This window comes from Periplaneta americana, chromosome 5 (assembly GCF_040183065.1).
Source record: "Periplaneta americana isolate PAMFEO1 chromosome 5, P.americana_PAMFEO1_priV1, whole genome shotgun sequence".
NCBI lineage: Eukaryota > Metazoa > Arthropoda > Insecta > Blattodea > Blattidae > Periplaneta > Periplaneta americana.
In genome coordinates, this window is record NC_091121.1 from 19,685,070 (window position 1) to 19,708,829 (window position 23,760).

Sequence of the window (23,760 nt, forward strand, 5' to 3'; positions counted from 1 at the left end):
CTAGTCACTACGTTATTGAGAGTTCGTACGAGAACATTACACTGTAGACCCTGCTCATGATGATTTTAACGGGAAGAAGTTATCTCCTTTTATGTAGTGTTATGATTATTTGTTGTTATGCAGAAGATTATTTTAACACAGAAAAACTTCACTTGGTTATAGAACTGTACCAATATTTTCGAGCTGGATACGTCATCCTCGTCGAACCATCAAGTAATGCTACTTTCGGTAAGTAGTACGCTATAGGGTAGGGTGGGGTTAGTTGAATCAAGGGGCTAGTAGGATCAATTTAAGTATTTGGCCTATTGCGCACAAACTGTTGCACATACAGGCAGCCATTACCATTGAGAACTTGTACAGATCAGTTGGTCATGTTGTTCAAGCGTTTTAAGTCATTACATACATTTTTCAAGCTTCAGGAGAACTTCAAAGAAATATAGGTAAGCGTCATTTGCTTTGTTTTTAATGCCATACAATCTTCAAACGTTAGTAAATAAGGCTTAGTGTTAAAATTATGTAGTTATTCCGTATAACCTATCTGTTGTCAAGTAACATAGTACTCCATTCGTTCTTTTACGGTACAGCTAGCGCATTCTGTTGCGAAACGTAGGAACTACGTGAGTTATACGTAAATCCAAAGGATGGGGTTAGTTGAATAATTTTTACTGGGGCTACTTGAATCATATGAAAAATATGATAAAGAAAAATGTAAACAGATAAAAGCAAGCTAATTCTCATCTGACATCCTCTGAAAATATTGAGAAAACCAGAGCGAAGAGAAAGTTACAATTAGAGAAGAGCACACCTGTTAAGGAATCAAGAAACCAATCCACAAAAATAAAGAAAATAGTTTGCAAAAAAAAAAAAAAAGTAAACACCAGAAGTTCAGGTGAAGAATCATCACAAGAAACGACTGAAGATGACAGTGAACCATGTGGTTTTTGCGGGGCCAATTATTTTGATAAGAATTCGTTCACAAAAGGTGACTGGATAAGATGCCAGACATGCAAAAATTGATACCATGAAATGTGCGTAGGAGCAGCCGGACGAAAACAATATACTTGTGGAAAATGTGTTTAGTTCACCTATATTATAAGTAGTTTCATGTTCTGAGTTCATAATATTTTTATATTATTATGATTTTATTAGTTTATAACATTGTGGGTTTGCATTTCAGTACAGTGATGCAACAAAACATGTAATCCAAATAGCCCCACTAGTGATCCAAATTACCCCACCTTTTGTGAAAAATCAATGTTTCGACATGTCCTATAATATCGTGTTTATCTTGGAATATACTCGCGTATGAAAACTAAATTTGCTATTTCTTAATAGAAAACACCTCACTGCAATGTAAAATGATGTTCCAATTTTGAAAATGGGAATTCTATAGCTGTGAATTGAGACTGAAGTAAAATTGATTCAAGTAGCCCCACCCTACCCTACTTTTTTTTACATACAGAAGTAAACTTCCCGCGGTTGAGTGTAAACGTTGGAGCGAACCTTGCCAATCAGTAGCAAGAGGGGTTGGGGCGTGCTACTTACTACTCGTCATATATTATTAATTCATCCTTGGCAGCATACAGAGTTCGTCTACGACAGTACGAGATTAATAATATACATGACACTACTTATCGCAATGATGTACACTTATAACAATTTGGTGTTTACTGACCATACATTTACTTCTCGTTATAATAATATTTCATCTTTACAACATATTCGTTAATATAACATTTGATATTCACTTACTATACAACCGCAACTCTTTATAAAAATATTTTCTTTACATATTTGCTAATAAGTGATCATAGTATTACTTACTTACTTATTGGCTTTTAAGGAACCCGGAGGTTCATTGCCGCCCTCACATAAGCCCGCCATTGATCCCTATACTGAGCAAGATTAATCCAGTCTCTACCATCATATCCCACCTCCTTCAAATCCATTTTAATATAATCTTCCCGTCTACGTCTCGGCCTCCCTAAAGGTCTTTTTACTGCCGGCCTCCCAACTAACACTCTATATAAATTTCTGGATTCGCCCATACGTGCTACATGTCCTGCCCATCTCAAGCGTCTGGATTTAATGTTCCTAATTATGTCAGGTGAAGAATACAATGCGTGCAGCTCTGCGTTGTGTAACTTTCTCCATTCTCCTGTAACTTCATCCCTCTTAGCCCCAAATATTTTCCTAAGAACCTTATTCTCAAACACCCTTAATCTCTGTTCCTCTCTCAAAGTGTATAATATTACTTACTTAATTTGTGTAAACTACATTCATCTTGTATTTCCAAACCTTCTAGTGATCCATACCATTTTCTATTCACGCCTAAACACCAACTCAGAAGCATATTAGTTATCCATGACCCTGTATACCTTCATTGATTTGCAAATATTTTAATGGTATTCTTTGTTAAAATATGCACATTTAATTACGCGTCCTATTGTCAAATAAGTGTCCACCTACGAGTCTTCACACATATAATAACAATACGGCTTATTGATCCCACACAACAGCCCGGTTGTGATCTCTATATGTAATGGGCGATCACAATATGATATTAAATATGCATATTTCTTATACTTATTGATCTTGTTGCTGTACTTTTAGTTAGAATTTTAAAGTGTTTTTTAATTGCCTTTTTAAAATTTTAAGTTTGTATTCGTATAATTGGTCACATGTATTATGTAATTCTGATATACATTGTGTACAGATATCTATATTATCTGAAGATGCCCACATAGGGCGAGAACGTTCACAAAATAATTAAAATGTGTTTAAAAAAATATTTTTTTTGGGTTGACATTACAAATAAGTCAAGACGGAAACATTAAAACCACATTACTCTTTATCGTATACCTGTTTGACAGGATGTTCTACAACACGCTAACGTTCTTTGTTATCCTCCGCCAGTGTAGTCTTACTTGTAACCTCGTTACGTTCAGTTTTTAAACATGTTATTTACCATTACTTTTCATTATAGATATTGTGATTGCTTATCAATTACTTTCTATTTAATAGGTGGTACAATACATTACACACACTCCGATACCAAGGAATTTATGTGTCATATTTATACGTATTTCCAGAACGAATATAACAATCCGAAGAATAGAAGACAAAGAATTTCCGTTATTCATGCTTTTGGAGAAAACATTTAAAATATGTCGAATATTTAAAGTGTATCCCATAGTTGTAAACACTCCAGACTAGTGGTTTCAATTGGTAGTCCGCGGAATAAGGGAGTCCATGGTGTTTGCAAGGAAAAACTCAATTGATGAAATACACATTCAAGATTGTTCTATGGTCAGTTGAACAAATTTCGAGTAGTCGTGTACGGTAACTTTTTTTTAAATTTATTTAGTAGGTTATTTTACGAAGCTTTATCAACATCTTAGGTTATTTAGCGTCTGAATGAGATGAAGGTGGTAATGCCGGTGAAATGAGTCCGGGGTCCAGCATCTAACGTTACGCAGCATTTGCTCATATTGGATTGAGGGAAAAACCCGGAAAAATCCTCAACCAGGTAACTTGTTCCTATCAGGAATCGAACCGGGCCACCTGGTTTCGCGGCCAGACGCACTAACCGTTACTTCACAAGTGTGGACGCGTATGGTAATACTTCAAAACTATCAACAGCTTTCTGGGTACCGGTGTGAATATTTCTTCACGTTTCAGATAAATACGTGTCCTTTCTTTTCTTTACCAATAATTTTAAGTTTAATTTTCGTGACCCGTTTTCTCTTACTCAGAACTACTTCACATTTTCTCCAAGAGATTGTTTCGTATTTTCTAACCACCATAAAGATGTCAAAATTTTCAAAAGTGGCGGGGTCCATGGGTCAATATTTGAAAAACCGGAGGTCCGTAGTCTTTATCTGAGAATCACTGCTTCAGACCACTTATTTCTTGAGACTTAACAGGGCAGGCATACAGAACTGGCGAGAGCATGGGGTGGAAAGCATGGGGAAAGCGTTGGTTCCCCGTCCACAGTCCATCGGGATTGAATGACGTATCTGTGGCCCGTACGTAATCACATAAGATAGACACTGAATACAAATCCCCTCCCCTACAAAGTCAATGACGCGGGGATGGAAGGAAGGGGTGAGTGACGTATCCGATGAGTGACGTAACGCCACAATTGTCGCCCAGTTCTCCAAGCCTGGTCTAGGGACATACATTTTACCCCTTCGATGCCGGGTAGTCAATTCAGCATCTTCCTAAGTACTCATATTTATCTACATGGAATTTCCTACCACCAATTTGCTATACACCCTATCAAATTCTGATGGACATACGCAGAACCAGTATTCATGTTATAATATTTGAAGAAATATCTATAACCAAAAATCCTTTCTTTCACATTGCAGGCTTCAATACTCATAGAAATATTAATAACTTTATTAGGAATATAGCATTACATCTGCCGGTGACCTTCACGCCAATTTTGATGAGGCCTAACCTCACAGAAATACAACACAGAAGAAATATACCTCTATGCGTGATTGTTCATGTAGAAGAAAATATAAAGAACTTGAATCAACAGGTGAGTAAAACTCATAGAAGCGCTGCCTACTATACTTAACATAACTTTTGTATAATAATGTGACTTGTGTTCAATTCTTGCACCTGAAGGATGCAACTCGTGATGAAAAAGAATACATTTTAACCATAACATATTAATAATTTGACACCGAGTGTGTTAGCTCGTTTGGGACTCGTATTCGGGAACCGGCCAACCTGATTGAGGTTCTTTCCGTGGTTCCTTCAATCCCTTACACTATATAGGCTATTCCAACCAATAAAGGTAAATGCTTGGTTGTTACCCAATTTCCACGAAAAACAGATCCACAATCCTGTGACATCGAGATTACAATTTGCTAATGCGCCTTATTTAAAAATCATTTAAAAATGCTGATTAGAGAGAAAATTTAAAGTTCAATTACAGTAGAACTTCAAATATCCGTGGTAATGAAGGGGATGGGCTGAACGGTTAATCGAAAAAATCGGATAATCCGTACCATAAGAGATTTTTGTCAATTTAGTGAATAACACAGACACTTTCGTAATTTCCTCCATGGTCTTGTACTTAACAAGCTAGGTAGTTTATTTATTTATTTATTTATATATTTATTTATTTAAATTTAAATACACAGAATAAAGAATATAATTACAAACAAACAAGAGAAATATAAATAAAATAATACAAACAATATAAAAAAGGAGATACAGTAGTATTAACAAAATTTGAGACCGAATGAGCAGCGCTCGCTCATGTTCGGTCGCAGTTCAGGCATAATATTAATAGGCCTATAAGAAAATATAAAATAAAATAAAATAAAATAGGAAATAGGAATAGTAGTGGATCAGAAGTCCAGTAATTCTGTCTGTGGAAAGATAGAAATAGTAGAGGTCTCATGTTGTAGATTTACATACTTTATACTCCAATCTCGTATTCTGATGCGAAATGAGGCACAGTTTCTCTTTCCCCAAACCACTTAATTATTTAGGCCTACACTTTTTCTTTCGATACTTAGCACAAGAATTGTTTTGACATCCGTAGAAGACTTTTATATAGAAGTTATACAGTACGACAACTCGAACAGTAGACCATACTGCATAACGATAAAGGCTTGTAATGACACACTCTAGAAAAAATAACGTGCTAATACAATGTACAGTACGTCATATATTTCTGCAGCAAAAAAAAAAAAGCGACAGAAAGATAGACGGATAATCCAACAATCGGTTAATAGGTGACGGATAATCGAGGTTCTACTGTACTGTTATATCTATGTTTTTTTTTTATTTTTTTATTTTTTACTTTGTTATTTAATAAAATGTCCTAACATTATGTAGAATGCACCCTGAGCATGAGTATGTAACTTACTCTTTCTGGGGTGCTAGAGTGTTTATATAAAAAAAGAAATATGTATCCTTCTTCTGGCAATAAAAATTATTACGCCTATTATTATTATTATTATTATTATTATTATTATTATTATCATCATCATCATCATCATCATCATCATCATTATTTACTGTACATGTATATTATTTTAGCACAAATACTCTTTCACTACTTTCGTTCCACTCTCATCTCACTCACTGCACTGGCACTATGGCACATTTCACTGACACTATAAACTACAACTTCACTGACACAACACGCTTCATTGATACAACACTTGAAATAACAAATCAACAACATTACACCCTTATTATTCCGTAGAATCATATGTATAAGCTATATTAACCTAAAATTGCTAGCCTAAGACCCTCTTACAAGCCATTTTAAACTAATTTACAATGTAATTGTTCTGTGATATCTCTGAGGCGGCCCTGTGTCATGCCGATTCTATGACCAGGAAGGTCAGCATATGCGAGATGTCTAGTCTACTATCAAATTAATCTCCCTTCTTTACTCGTAATGATGTGTAAGTCGGATAAAAGGAGAGGTTAAACAAAGTAAGAAAGAATAATAAATATAAATTCTTATAATTAATATAGACGATTTACATTAGGGGTTCATTGCTACAGTACACTTTGAGAGGAACTGCTGTAAGACTGTCCATAAATATTTTTTTTTTTTTACAAATTGACAAATGTGTCTGTTACACGCAGGTAGGTCTACAGATGTCGAATGCCATCTGGTTGGTTTTTCTGGACAAGTACAACCGCCTGGATGACCTTCTGGAGGACTCTGATATCCCTTTGAATTGTGAATTCCTGGTGGCCACCCCAGCAGATGACAGCGTTGTGATACTCACCGAAGTGTACCGCGTGGCAACTTCCCTGCCCCTGAAGACTCGGAGATTCGGCAGCTGGAGTAATAACTATGGTCTAGCGACTCCTGCAGCCAACTTCTACCAGAGGAGGAAGAATCTGGACGGCCTTATCCTGAAAATAGGAGCATTGCAAGTTCGTGGTTACTTGGATTTTAATTGTATTACTTCTTGTGTTATAAATGGAGTATGCAGGGAATTTACTTAGACCTATCGCTGAGATACGACGTGATTCTAGAAGTACCTCGGCATTTATTTATTTCTTATTTTTTCATTTATTTAGACCTATCGCTGGGATACGACGTGATTCTAGAAGTACCTCGGGATTTATTTATTTCTTATTTTTTCATTTATTCATTAATTCATTAATTCTTTTCTTTATTTATTTATTCATTTATGTATTTATTTATTCATTATTTCTTTATTTGCTTATTTATTTATTTCTCTATTTATTTATTTATTTATTTATTTATTTATTTATTTATCTATTTATTTATTTATTTATTTATTCCTCTATTTATTTATTTCTCTATTTATTTCTTTATTTATTTCTCTATTTATTTCGTCTATCTGTCTGTCTATCTATCTATCTACCTACCTATATATATATGTATATATATATATATATATATATATATATTTATTCATTCATTCATTTGTTTATCTATTTATTTATTTATTTATTCCTCTATTTATTTATTTATTCCTCTATTTATTTATTTCTCTATTTATTTCGTCTATCTGTCTGTCTGTCTGTCTATCTTCCTACCTACCTACCTATTTATTTATTTATTTATTTATTTATTTATTTATTTATTTACTCCTCTATTTATTTCGTCTATCTGTCTGTCTGTCTGTCTGTCTATCTATCTACCTACCTATATATTTATTTATTTATTTACTTATTTATTTATTTATTCATTCATTTGTTTATCTATTTATCCATTTATTTATTTATTTATCTATTTATTTATTCCTCTATTTATTTATTTCTCTATTTATTTCGTCTATCTGTCTGTCTGTCTGTCTGTCTGTCTGTCTGTCTACCTACCTACCTACCTATTTATTTATTTATTTATTTATTTATCTATTTATTTATTTATTCCTCTATTTATTTATTTCTCTATTTATTTCGTCTATTTCGTCTATTTGTCTGTCTGTCTATCTACCTACCTACCTACCTACCTATTTATTTATTTATTTATTCCTCTATTTATTTCTCTATTTATTTCGTCTATCTGTCTGTCTGTCTGTCTGTCTGTCTATCTATCTACCTACCTATATATTTATTTATTTATTTATTTACTTACTTATTCCTCTATTTATTTCTCTATTTATTTCGTCTATCTGTCTGTCTGTCTATCAATCTACCTACCTATATATTTATTTATTTATTCATTCATTTGTTTATCTATTTATCTATTTATTTATTTATTTATTTATTTATCTATTTATTCATTCTTCTATTTATTTATTTCTCTATTTATTTCGTCTATCTGTCTGTCTACCTACCTACCTACCTACCTACCTACCTATTTATTTATTTATTTATTTATATATATATTTATTTATTTATATATTTATTTATTCCTCTATTTATTCCTCTATTTATTTCTCTATTTATTTCGTCTGTCTGTCTGCCTGCCTGCCTGCCTGCCTCTCTCTCTCTGTATGTCTGTCTGTCTATCTATCTACCTATCTATCTATCTACCTATCTATCTACCTATCTATCTACCTATCTATCTACCTATCTACCTACCTACCTACCTATTTATTTATTTATTTATTTATTTAGTCATACATTCATTTATTTATTTTCGGAATTTTTTTACTTCAAAATTTTCTACAGCTCGTTCAGTGGAGGAATGAATCTCGGAGTGAGACAAATGGCCAACAGGCTTGGAGCTCACATATTCAGTTCTTCTCAGCCCGAACTCCCTTGCGAGGACAGTTTTCGCATACTTTTTCTCCACCCTTTTCCCTCTCCTCCATTCATTTAACATGATTACAATATTCCTCACTGCTATTTTATATTGCATTTTATGTAATTCTTTCTCCATAGGACAACCCAATCAGAATTCTTAGACAAAACGGGACCAAACCTATTGAAGTCGGTGGTTATTTTGGAGATGTGTGGCATGTGATGGAGGAAGTTCTGAACTTTCGGTAAGTGCTTCTAGTAAAAAGTACCTTCTTTGTTTATAAAAATTAACACAACAAAATATATTTTAAGAAGAGTAAATAGGCTTATATGAGGTTGACAGTAATCTGTACGTATCGCAAAAAATACAGAAGAGAAGATATCAGCGGTTTCACTCCCATAATTTCCTTCTCAGGACGTTTTACTGCTTAGCCCGTCTCCCAAGAAGTCATTCAGAAAATTAGCTCAGCAAAAAAAGTGTGTATCTAATACATAAGCTTGGAAAGAGGCGAAAATTGTTAAAACTAGTGTCTTATAAGACAATAGTCGTTCATTAATTAAATTAATCGGACTATGTGCCTAGTATTGAAATGTATCGATGGAGACAAAAACCCAGCATGTGTCTGGAAATGCTTACAAAAGTTGTTAAATGTGCATTAGAGAGGGTGGTCCACAGTTCCAGCACTTATTACAAGATAAGCCAATAAATTATATTTGTAATATAGCCTACTCGTAGTGTATCAGTCACGGGATTTTACTGCCGAAAGCTGACGCGCTGAATCACAGATAATGGGCTGTTACTTGCCCATGTCATTTTTCGAACGACGCCGTACTAAGTGAAAACTGTTTTTTTTATTTTGGTAGGTTATTTTACGACGCTTTATCAACATCTAAGGTTATTTGGCGTCTGAATGAAATGAAGGTGATAATGCCGGTGAAATAAGTTACCGATAGTTACCCAGCATTTGCTCATATTGGGTTGAGGGAAAACCCCGGAAAAAAACCTCAACCAGGTAACTTGTCCCGACCGGGAATCGAACCCGGGCCACCTGGTTTCGCGGCCAGACGCGCTAACAGTTACTCCACAGGTGTGGACTATGAAAACTGTTTTCAGGCGTACACCAATTAGTAGTTTATTATTATTACTATTATTAGTAGTAGTATTATTACTACTAATGGAATGAAGTGGAATTTCGGGAGGGGGCACTATGACCCAGCACTGCGACCTTTCAAAATCTATTGCGCTAACCCTCAAGTCTTTCCAAACCCACACCGGCTGACTAAACTAAGGTTCGCTGCGTACCTAGAGTTCGAGCAGGCAACCCCACTCGTCCCTAGGCCAGCCCCTCTGTGCGTCGCCAGCCGGCATTCGGGGATTGATGATGGAATGGAGAAATGCTGCCGGAATGACGTAGATGCCTAGCATGCGGAAAAGGGAGAACCCCCAACTGCGACCTTGTACTGCGTCCTTGTCCCCCAAATGTCTTACTATGAATTATTCAGTGAAAAATTTCAGGCCTGACCGGGATTCGAACTCGGGCCTTCTGCATGACAGGCGTGACAGCCATCGCAGGAGATATTTACTACAATTACTATTATTATTGTTAATTCATTTGTACATTACTGTATACGTTTGTTTCTAAGTGGAAGAGAAGATGTGGTGGTCTTAACTCTGTCTATATTTATATGTATATACATAAAAACAAATAATAAAATAAATAAGTAAATAAATATGCAAATAAATAATTCGATAACTAAATGAATAAAGGGATAAATGAATAAATAAACAAATAGAATAAATAAATTGCTAAAATAAATGAAAATAAATAAATAAATAACAAAATTGATAAGTAAGTAAATATATCAACAAATAGGTAAATCAATAAATCAACAAGTAAATGAATTAATCAAACAATCAACAACTAAATCGTTAAATCAACAAGTAGGTCTAAATGAATAAACCAATTAATCAACAACTAAATCAATAAATCAACAAGTAAATGAATAAACCAATCAATCAACAACTAAATCAATAAATCAACAAGCAAATAAATAAACCAATCAATCAACAACTAAATCAATAAATCAACAAGCAAATGAATAAACCAATCAATCAACAACTAAATCAGTAAATCAACAAGCAAATAAATAAACCAATCAATCAACAACTAAATCAACAAGTAAATAAATAAACCAATCAATCAACAAGTAAATGAATAAACCAATCAATCAACAACTAAATCAATAAATCAACAAGCAAATAAATAAACCAATCAATCAACAACTAAATCAATAAATCAACAAGCAAATAAATAAACCAATCAATCAACAACTAAATCAATAAATCAACAAGTAAATGAATAAACCAATCAATCAACAACTAAATCAATAAATCAACAAGCAAATAAATAAACCAATCAATCAACAACTAAATCAATAAATCAACAAGCAAATAAATAAACCAATCAATCAACAACTAAATCAATAAAGCAACAAGTAAATGAATAAACCAATCAATCAACAACTAAATCAATAAATCAACAAGCAAATAAATAAACCAATCAATCAACAACTAAATCAATAAATCAACAAGCAAATGAATAAACCAATCAATCAACAACTAAATCAGTAAATCAACAAGCAAATAAATAAACCAATCAATCAACAACTAAATCAACAAGTAAATAAATAAACCAATCAATCAACAAGTAAATGAATAAACCAATCAATCAACAACTAAATCAATAAATCAACAAGTAAATAAATAAACCAATCAATCAACAACTAAATCAATAAATCAACAAATTATTTAATAAGCAAACAAATAAAATAATAAATGAATAAACGGGTAAAAGAATAAATTAATAAATGAATGAATAACTAAATCAGTGAATAAATAAATACACAAATAAATTAATAATATTACAGAGCACTAGTCGTAAAGTTATCAGTAAAACTAGCAGGAATATTTGCAACAATATTGATAGCATGAATATTAACAGCAATGACGTACTGTATTAACTTCTCACTCCATAGCTCGGACTACTTCAAGCCTCCTGACGACTCATACGGATCACTGAACAATGAGAGCACGTGGACTGGACTGATGGGCATGCTGGTCAGCCGTCACGTGGACGTGTCCATAGCGGACATGACCATGAACAATCGCCGAATGTACTACGTGGACTATTTACCGCCCATACTTTCATACAGGTAATACACCCTTCTGTCCTAATTCCTTCAATGTTGTTAGTATTAATTAGGGTGCTAACTATACAATTGCAAAGACTTTTAATTTAGGTTCTTAAAATAAATCATAGGGTAAACTAAGGTCTGTTGGACATTCGGGCATGTTGGACACTCCGTACTTTAACGTGTTACCACGCCACTTGTGGGCACCATATTCTGCTAGAAGTCAATGACGGAAGTAGCCCCACTCGTGCCTACTTCCGTCATTGACTTCTAGCAGAATGTGGTGCCCACAAGTGGCGTGGTAACGCGTTAAAGTACGGAGTGTCCAACATGCCCGACTGTCCAACAGACCCTAGTTTACCCTACAGTATAAAAAAAATTATTTTCAGTTAATCGGAAGTCGATATCCAAAGCAGTTAATGGAATTAAATTAAGACTTCTGTGTAAAAATATCATTCGGAAAAAATATATTGTAGGTTTCGGATAAAAAACAAAAGATGCAACCTAACAAACATATTATTATTATTATTATTATTATTATTATTATTATTATTATTATTATTAAAATCGGTAGTTATTTACGTTACAAGGTTTGAAAACGAAGTTTTACTGATTAGCGAGATGTTGAATTTCGAAACGAATTCGTAAAATTCTTTCAATTCTTGTAACTACAGTATTTTATTTCATATTATGTCGAATTTCATTATTTTAAATACATGAATATTAACATGTATGTATTGAACAACTGGTAGAAAAGGACATCCCTAATATGCTCAGCATGAATTGGCCCGTATGTATTGTTGAAGTTGGTGAACGAACAACGCTCATTACAGGACTATTCTTGCAGGAACAGTTGATAGACGAAAAATCATGTCGGAAGATTTGTATGGATATTTTTAAGTTCGAAAAGAAGTATCAGATAAATGTAACGGAGCGATGGAAGAATTATCCAAGAGGGTAGCAATTTTGTAGAAGTTTTACAAGGAGAACAGACGCAGGAATGCACGACTTCCACAATCGATAGAAGTAATATTCCATTGATTTGTGTAATGGATAACGTGAACTGCACACTCCGACTATCCCGATGCTTATACAGCCTGAGACGTAGTATCGTCTATCGGATCTATAATTTCATTTGTAGGTGTATTAATATTTATTTTCATCATATGAGAAAGTATAGGAACTAATCGGCAAATTCTATTCCCAACACAAACAAGAAATTCAATTGAATGACTACATGGTATATGTAGGCTTAAATATTATTTATTTTACTTATCTATGTATTATACTACAGTGTTGTAGGCCGATTTTGAAATACTGTAGCATGAAATGTTAGAAATTCAATAATTAACCTTATTTTTGTTTTAATTCATTATCTCGCATTTGTTTGTTAATGATAATGTTCAAGTTGTTGTCATGATGCCAATTGCGGGTCCGAAAATTAAACAATTGACAGGAAAAGACACCTAAAATCTGCTGAGAATGGATTGGCCCGAGCTGTACCAATTTTTGAAATGTGATAAAATAATTTTAAAGTAAATGAGAAGAATTTGTCTATATAATACCTACTGAATACCTTCACTTGTTTAGTTTTTAAGTTACTAATTAACTTTGTTATGGTTTATTCCTATGTTGGCGATAGTGTCATCCCTTTTGTGAATGTTACAGTACATTGTATTGTAATGATGTGTTCGTCGGCCATTGAGTAAGACCATGAAGTAGCGAAATAAGACATAGTATGAAATAAAGTTTTTGATGTTGCTATTCTGTTTCAGGATGTATATCTACATAAAGATGCCTGATGCAGAATCCAAAGGCAGGAATTCGTTCCTCCTACCGTTTACCAGTGGTCTTTGGATCTCTCTGGGCGTATGTGTAACAATGATCGCTCTCATGTTGGTCTTAAACGACAAAATGCGGCTTCACTTCAACAGACACTTTCAAGATGAAATATCCTTCAACTTTCTTTCAGCGTTCCTGTTTGTTCTTGGAATTTTCAGTTCTCAGGGTAATAAAATAGAGGGCCATCTATATATGACGCTTCTCTTACACTACATACTCAGCACCATTTTCTGTTACATTCCCCACACAGATATCTCGAAATCGTACGCTGTTTTTACGGTAGTAACTTTAGTTTCTAAAACCTGTTTAGTGGGAAAAATGTTTATAAGTAATTAAAGAATGAACACGAGTGCATTTTACGTGTGTTACAAGAGATAGTCAAAGTGTGTTCCTTCTTTTTCAATACGTTTAATAGGCTAAATCTTCGAATAATGTTCTCCAATAATCGATTAATCTCTTCTTGTGAAATGTTCGAAATGACTTCCACATTTTGCATAAATTTAAAGACTCAAAAACTCACAGCAAAATGCTGTAAACCATTACTACACAATTAGGGAAAAAAAACAAGATAACTTGCACTATACTATCCACGAATGAGTACATCTATGTGTTCCCAAACAATTAGGAAAAAAACACAACAGCTTGTATTACACTGTGCACGAATAATCCCTTGAGTAGGCCTATTCCCAGACAATTAGAAAAAACAAAATACACTCTACACTCTGCACAAATTGATACTATCAGTGTTTCCAAATAAACTGCACTAAATGACTAATCCTTTCAGTAGCTCGCAACAGAGAGTACGGCACTCATGCAACAACCGACAAACATCATTGCACTTCGGCACGTACGACAAGCGCACTGTGGGCACTGTGGGAGAGAGTTTCTGTACATTTCGTGACGTCATATAGGCCTGCATATATAGTGTTTTAAGCTAATAAAGTAATTATCATGTTGAATATTTTTTTAAATTATGGTTTATTTAAAAGACGCTCGCAACTGCCGAGGTTTCATCAGCGTCGCCGGTGTGCCGGAATTTTGTCCCACAGAAATTCTTTTACATGCCAGTAAATCCACTGACATGAGCTGTCGTATTTAAACACAATTAAATGCCATTGACCTGGCCGGGATCGGGCCCGCAATCTCGAGCACAGAAGGCCAGCGCTATACCGACTGCACTACCCAGGCCGACTCATAGATATTAGTTGCAATACGTTACAGGAATAGAATAAGGAACAAACAATTTTGTGATTACTTATGGGATAGTTATAATTAAAGACCTCCCCAGAAAAAGGATGTAACATCAAGGTAATGAAATATGTGACGTAGGTGGAAAATGTAATTTTGAAGCACTCATTTATAACAATAAATTATTGCATACAAATCTCGATAAACTTTTATCTTTGATTAGTCAAATAGTTCTGCTAGTAAATATAGCTCTAACGAAATATGCCCCTGAAATTATTTTCCTTTCTCCTGAAACGTGTATTATACATTTGTTAGTTACATACATATTCCTGGGAGGTCTTCAATTATGTGGCAAAAAATTTGTGTCAACGGGAAAACTACGAATGTACCGTAAAATTCTCATACAAAGTTCAATTCATCATCCTTATGCATCCCATACGGATATTTATATCTTTACAGAGTGATAGAAAAGATTAAGGTAGACACAAAAATAGAAGTTAATTCTGCTGTAACAATCCGCAGAAATTAAATTAACGTAAGTTCCTCGTGGAAAATTTCGATAATGGTAATTATTTTACATCTTGATTACACAACTTTTAACATTGCTTCACTTCGGAATATGTATGATAAGAACCACACAGGCGTATGAAAACTCAAATGTAACATCTGCAACAAATTCTACATAGGACAGACAGGCAGATCATTTCAAACACGTTACAAAGAACACACCACAGCCATAACAAAATTACAAAACACCTCCACATATGCAGAACACATCACAAATCCCAACCACACCTACAGAGACATCAACACAGACATGGAAATACTGCACATCCAACCAAAAAGCCAGAAACTAAACACACTAGAACAATACGAAATATACAGACACAAGAAAACATACGTACCCCAACGATATTCTCAACACACAACTCAATTTCAAAACACATACACTCTTTGACTCTACACTACTAACGCACCCACACAAAAACAAGAGGCACCAAGACCAACAACGACCAGTTCCGAAGATGACCGAAAATAGGTCGAAACATGTTAACAAGGTACGTTAAAAATATTTAACACAAGAAAGTTCTTATCATACATATTCCGAGGTAATTATTTATCTCTTTGCAGCCGGTTATTGCAACACTTTAAATGAATCGGTATTTCAGTCATGAAATCCAGACTGGTAGGAAACTTAAAAAAAAAAAAAAAACTGTTGTTCATACAAAATTAAAGTATTTTAGTTCTCTGTAGATTCATTATGAACACATAAATCACGTAATTTTAAAACCAAACGATATGCTGAACTATAAAAATATTGCGAAATAACGACAAACTTGAACATCACAAAAATTGTGACTGACGTTTTATAACAAATACTGATTAAAATACATTTATTTGAAGGTAATCATCTCGCACAAAATGTTATTCCAAGTATTTCAATTATAATTTTTAATTTCATCATAAGATATTATTGTAAGTGTCAACGCTGATGCATCGCGGTGTATCAGGTCAAGGAGCGACGCCACCTGTCGGGTCCCGGCGCGTCCTCGTACTCTCCGCCTACGTCACAGCAGTAGTGCTGGCCACCTCCTACTCTGCGTCCCTCTTCTCGGACATCTCGCTTCAGGACTACTCGCTACCCTTCAGAGACTTCAGGGAGTTCCTAAAAGATGGGACATACACACTGGGCGTGCTGGATAACAGCATGGAGGTGGACGAGTTCAGGGTAATTAACACATCATCATCATCATCATCATCATCATCATCATCATCATCATCATCATCATCATCATCATATAGGAACAAAAAGTTGAGTGCACTGTTGAATGAGTGGGTGAATGGAAGATAGAAACACTGAGTGGGAGAACAGCAAAATAAATTAATAGATTGGCAAATAATTGCAGGTTTGAATGAAAGTAAACTTGGGTGGAGGAATGAATAAATAGAGCAGGCCTGGGCGATAATATCTCAATCGAGTCACTGCAGAGCACACCTTAACTCCTCATTCCATCTTCCCCGGCTGAGACAGTTATGTTTCGGGTCGATACGAGTATACAGGAATGTAAACATCGGTCAGTGACGGATTGTATAAGGGACGCATCATAGCTTTTTTACTTGGTTATTTAACGACGCCGTATTCAACTACTCTGTTAATTAGCGTCGATAGAATTGGTGATAGCGAGATGATATTTGGTGAGATAAGGCCGAGGATTCGCCAGAGATTACCTGACATTCGCCTTACGGTTGAGGAAAATCTCGGAAAGAAAACCCAACCAGATAATCAGCCTAAGCGGGAATCGAACCCGCGCCCGAGCGCAACTCTGCATCGGCAGGCAAGCGCCTTAGCCGACTGAGCTAAGTCGGTGGTTTGGCATCATAGTTTTTACAAACTTTCAGCTTTCGCTGGTTGCCTAAAATCCACCACTGGTGTCACTAATTGTGCGTTTGTTTCTAAAGCAATGTAAGCGAAAAGGACATGGGCGGCGGTTTCTCCTTTTCTTTTCCCTTCCCGTTTATGCCCAGGGTTGGAGTAGATGTTAGACGGAGGGTGTTAAATGTAATTATGAATAAATATATGTTAATATGAATTAATTCTCCATTCCATCTTCTCCGGCTGAGACGAATAGACAGGAAGGTAAACATTGCTCAGTGACGGATTGTACAGGGACATCATTTTATTTTTACTAACATTTTTAACATTGACCTGGCTATACCTTTAGAGGACTGGAATCACAGTTCGCTATCCCCTTCCACGAGTGCAGTTCAATGATACTGGCGTAAAACACAAACAAATCAGTCTACTAGATATAGGAGGGAAGAAAAGTAGTTTATCCAGTTACGTAAACTAGGAAATATTGCGCTTTTGAGTTTGATAATTTTCATTAGGTTTTTGTTTAATCAAAATACAGTACAGTATTAACAATGGGCGTTTTTACTCCATGTGGACGTATTCATTATGCAGTGCATATTATACTGTCTACAGCACATTAGCGTACAATATAGAGAACGAAGTAAAATTGAAAAATAACATAACATGCATATTTATACACAGTTTTTTTTTTTTTAATGGTGGTCGTTCATTTCGATACAGGCTTCAGTTCTTTTGTCCATATTATCGCACTATAGACTATTGTACCTAATCCCAATTACCAGTTTCGTCTTTCGTACGAGTAACTCATGTTGAAATAATTCTGTACCTAATCCATAAAAGAGTACCTTACGTACTGTAAATTAAATCTTCACTTCTGCCCAATCCGAAAAGATAAAATTACTCGGACATGCTATCTACTGTTAGTCCAAGTGGTTATGTCGTAGGGTTGTAGAAAGGGAGGAAATCACGTGACAGTTAATTACTTAACGAGGCCCTTCTATTTATGTTATTTTAAACAGTTGTATAATATTACGTAGACATCGAATTCCTAAGAGAAATTAATGTTCTCAGAAAAGAGCTAAGACAGCCCAGCCACTAGCTGGCGAATAAAAGCAGGTGGGGGAAACCGGGATACACGTAGGCAAATGGACGACAGTACCTGTGCGAAAATGATTCAATATTGAAAGCTCTTTCGTCACTGGAAAACACGAACATATTTTTGGAACGTACTGTTTACTATGCCCGTAAGGCTATTATGACTGTATATGCGGTCTTGGATCTGTGTGGAGAATGGTTGAATTTCATTAGTAGAAGGGATGGGAGTGAAGTACATTCAAAAACTCAGGAACAATTAAAATTGAAGTAAAAATAAAATGATGTCCCTGTATAAGGCAGGCATCATAGCTTTCACGAATTTTCTGCTCTCGCTCGTCGCCTGAAATACATCAAATGCACTGTGCGTTTGTTTATAAGGTAGTTTAAGAGAAAAGAACTTGGGAGAGGGTATTTGAGTTCCGTTTCACTTCCCCGATATACCCAGGGCTGTTCCAGGGAAACATTCCTTCCTTCATCCTTCCAAGGAAATATTATTGTGATGTACCGAAGTACATATGATATTTCCGTGCAGGAATTCTGCGTTAACATATTATGAAGGATGGATAGAACAGAAAAAAAATTCTCTCCGGCACCGGAACTCAAACTCGAGTTTTCAGCTCTACGTGCTGACGCTTTATCCCTTTAAACCACACCGGATTCCATCTCCGGTGCCGGACATTGTGCCACTGTCACATAAAATCTGTGACATAGTACACGAAGGTAGGCCACAAAAGGGAAAACTGAGAGGTAGAACTTAAACTGAGCGGATTAGATCCGGCATCGGAGCTGAAAACCGTGTGGCTTAGTGGATAAAGCGTCAGCACGTAGAGCTGAAAACCCGGGTTCGAGTCCCGGTGCTGGAGAGAATTTTTCTCTGTTCTATCCATCCTTCATCATACTTCTAAAAAAACATTGTCATCCATATAACGAAACATATATTTATTCATTCTTCTAACGAAACATCTATCCATTCATTCTTCTATAAAAATACCTATTCATGCAATCCTTTATCAAATCGTATATCCCTTGATATTCATTAATTCCTCCATCTAATTATTAATTCACGCATCCATACATCTAAATTTCGATTCACTTTTCTCCCAGCTATCCATCTACTCCTTTATCAGTCCATCCAAAACCTAGTTAATTCATTCCTCCATTTTACTCCGATTAACCCTTAAGGGAAATCTGCAATGACTCGATTGAGTTGTTAGTGTCCAGTCCTGCCCTAGAAGGATGAATGAGTAGATGATATTTCAAGTATCCGTGAGCGATAAATGCCTAGCCTATATTGTTCACCTGGAGTCCTTTATCAGCAGTAGGGCTCTTTTACGTACCGTGAATCTAGAAAATAATCTTCTAACTTTACTTCCTGTCCGAAAGAAGCCATGCTAATGATTCTTTCACTCTTCAAAATCCATTGCCCTTAGTCGGATTCCAACCCTCCAACCATTGATGCAACCATAGGACCTCAGAGTAAAACTTTATTCGTCTATATTGAAGAACATGGGCTCGTACTTCGTTTCCTGTTTCAGACGTCGAAGGACCCGATGATGGTGGATATCTACAAGAAGCACTTGGAGCACTGCGAAGGCTCCCTTCCTCACAACAACCTGGAGGGATTTCGCAATGTTTGCGCTCGCAGTAACTACGCCTGGATGGCATGGGAGCTGAACGCATTGTCCTACCTCAAGGATCTTAACTGCCACCTACTTAAAGTACCCAACACATTGACGTCAGGTCTCGCCTCCATGGCCATGCAGAAAAGAAGCCCGTACTTCGAGATCCTGAGACACACGTAAGCATTGCATTCAAGTTATATATTTGTTTTCTATTTATTTATTTTTTATTATTTATTATCCAAGTATTATTTATTATTGAAGTATTACTTATTTATTATTGAGGTATTACTCTTTTATTATTGAAGTATTACTTACATGTTATTACTAATTTATTATTGAAGTATTATTTATTTATTACTTATTTATTATTGAAGTATTACTTATATTTTATTACTTATTTATTATTGAAGTATTACGTATTTATTACTTACTTTTATTGAAGTATTACTTATTTATTACTTATTTATTATTGAAGTATTACTTATATTTTATTACTCATTTATTATTGAAGTATTACTTATATTTTATTACTTATTATTGAAGTATTACTTATATTTATTAGTTATTTATTATTGAAGTATTACTTATTTATTACTTACTTATTATTGAAGTATTACTTATATTTTATTACTTATTTATTATTGAAATATTACTTATATTTTATTACTTATTTATTATTGAAGTATTACTTACATTTTATTACTTATTACTCAAGTATTACTTATTTATTACTGAAGTATTACTTATTTATTTCATATTTACTTATTACTTGTTTATTTCATATTTACTTATTACTTATTTATTTCATATTTACTTATTTCATATTTATTTCATATTTACTTATTTCATATTTATTTATTTCATATTTACTTATTTATTTCTTTACTTCTTTCATATTTACTTATTTACTTATTTACTTCTTTCATATGTACTTATTTATTTACTTCTTTCATATTTACTTATTTATTTACTTCTTTCACATTTACTTATTTATTTATTTATTTATTTATTTACTTATTTATTTCATATTTACTTATTTCATATTTATTTCATATTTATTTCATATTTATTTATTTCATATTTACTTATTTATTTCTTTACTTCTTTCATATTTACTTATTTATTTATTTACTTCTTTCATATTTACTTATTTATTTATTTACTTCTTTCATATTTACTTATTTATTTATTTCTTTCACATTTACTTATTTATTTATTTACTTCTTTCACATTTACTTATTTATTTATTTCTTTCACATTTACTTATTTATTTATTTATTTATTTATTTAATATTTACTTATTTATTTATTTAATTCTTTCATATTTATTTATTTACCTATTTACTTATTTATTCACTTATTTATTTATTTATTCACTTATTTATTTATTTATTCACTTATTTATTTATTTATTCACTTATTTATTTATTTATTTATTTATTTATTCACTTATTTATTTATTTATTTATTCACTTATTTATTTATTTATTTATTCACTTATTTATTTATTTATTTATTCACTTATTTATTTATTTATTTATTCACTTATTTATTTATTCACTTATTTATTTATTTATTCACTTATTTATTTATTTATTCACTTATTTATTTATTCACTTATTCATTTATTTATTTATTTATTCACATTTATTTATTTATTCACATTTATTTATTTATTCACATTTATTTATTTATTCACTTATTTATTTATTTATTTATTCACTTATTTATTTATTTATTTATTCATTCATTCATTTATTTATTTACTCTGGTGGTGTTCAAGCCATGAGACCTTCTCTTCCACACCACCAGAAATTCAATACAACTACAAGAAAATCATACATCATCATGCAGTTATCTTATGAACGTCGTCTAACCGTTGTTACAGATTGACTTGAATGCAAGTCGAGAATAGCATATGCTATCTTACCGTTTGTCGCCATTTTACAACTATAGCGCCTTCGTGCTAGAGGCTTTCGGGGAAATTCAAACAATACTTTCAGAAATATTTATAACGCCAAACGCGATCACCATATCTCTAATAATACGACCATTAAAATTCATGAAACAGTTTAAATTATTTCTAGACATTTCGTATTATAAATGCCTAAATTCCAGCTCTAGTTATGACCAAACCTGTACAGTCAGAACATACTGAAATCTTATAAAATATCCGTGTCTCTTTTAGTGGAAATAGGAACCAATACGGCATTTAACTTTTAAATAAATTGATTCCTGCTTATTTTATGATCAAAGCTTCCTCATATAAGTTCAGCGTTTTACCACTGAGCCACCTCGTTCGGTGCTGAAAACTTATTTTTGCTAAAATTTCAAAACAGAATTTTTGCTCTACCACAATATGTAATTTTTCTTCAAATGCTACATGAGGTGTTTCTGGCGTTTCAGTTTGCGTAACATGCAACGCAGTGGGCTACTCCAACTTCTCTACCGGAAGAACTTCCCTGCACAGAAGACAGACCCTGATTCAAGTTTCACCGTCGTTACGATAGCTGACGTCAAACTCATACTAGCGATCCCGGCTGTTGGAATCCTCCTAGCGTTCTTCATCCTCCTGATTGAAATACTGTCACGCACGAAACGGCGATTTAAACTGGCAAAATAAAACTTAACACACCAAGTTTTTAATTGAATTCAACACAGACTTACAGGACACTTGCCCAGTAAGTGAAACTGGCTTAGACATAGTTTCTTGTAAATAGTTCCCTTATTCTAGCGTAAAATATTTCAGTTTCCAATAATATCATCCATATATAATTAATCTACATGTAATATGTATTTCAATAAAGTAATTCTTTCTTTGTCTAGTCTGTGTTAATTAGGCAATATTTTAGTTGTTAGATTCCATTGTAATTGTAATCGTAAATTTAATATTGAATTGTGACTTATTTCAATTCTATTCATAATAATTGAGTTCCAGTCCTCTTGTAGAGCGGGAGAAAAGCCTCCTGTCTTTATTTCTATCCGGTAAAATAAATATTACTTACTTACTTATGGTATTTAAGAAACTCGGAGGTTCATTGCCGCTCTCACAAGAGTCCGCCATCGGTCCCTATCCTGAGCAAGATTAATCCAATCTCTCTATCATATCTCAACTCCCTCAAAAAGTAAAGAAGTAAATACATGGCGCTACAGCCCAAGAAGAGCCAAGACCGACCAGGCGGCTGCTGGCCTCACGTCCACATGCCGAAGCAGAGGTGGATGATCATCCAACCAAAATAGAGGTATCGTGTAGTTGGCATGATGATCCCCCCCCGCCGTTATATATGGTTTGCGAAACCGGATTTTCACTACCTATCGTAGCTCCCCAAGTTCATCATAATTCTGGGTGGGCACCGGTCCCACACACTGGCCGAAATTTCATGAAAAAATTTCTTCCCCCATATAGATTCGAACCAGCGCGCATTCCGTAACGCGAGTTCTAGGCAGGATGCCTTGGATCACGACGCCATGGCGCGGGACTCTCAGTTCCCTCAAATAAATTTTAATATTATCCTCCCATCTACGTATCGGCCTCCTGAAAGGTCTTTTTCCCTCCGGCCTCCCAACTAACACTCTATATTCGTCCATACATGCTACATGCCTTGCCCATCTCAAAGGTCTGGATTTAATGTTCCTAATTACGTCAGGTGAAGAATACAACGCGTGCAGTTCTGCGTTGTGTAACTTTCTCCATTCTCCTGTAACTTCATCCCTCTTAGCCTCAAGTATTTTTCTAAG

The 23,760-nt window shown here is 34.1% G+C and overlaps 1 protein-coding gene across 1 annotated transcript in view; it reads right to left on the reverse strand.

The window, feature by feature from the left end:
* Positions 1-23,760, reverse strand: part of LOC138699508 (glutamate receptor-like) — a 255,788-nt gene that overhangs the window by 32,517 nt on the left and 199,511 nt on the right. The window contains exon 2 of the mRNA XM_069825449.1: positions 6,774-6,903. The gene's annotated coding sequence lies outside the window, so the exon portion shown is untranslated. The remainder of the gene's footprint in view (positions 1-6,773; positions 6,904-23,760) is intronic.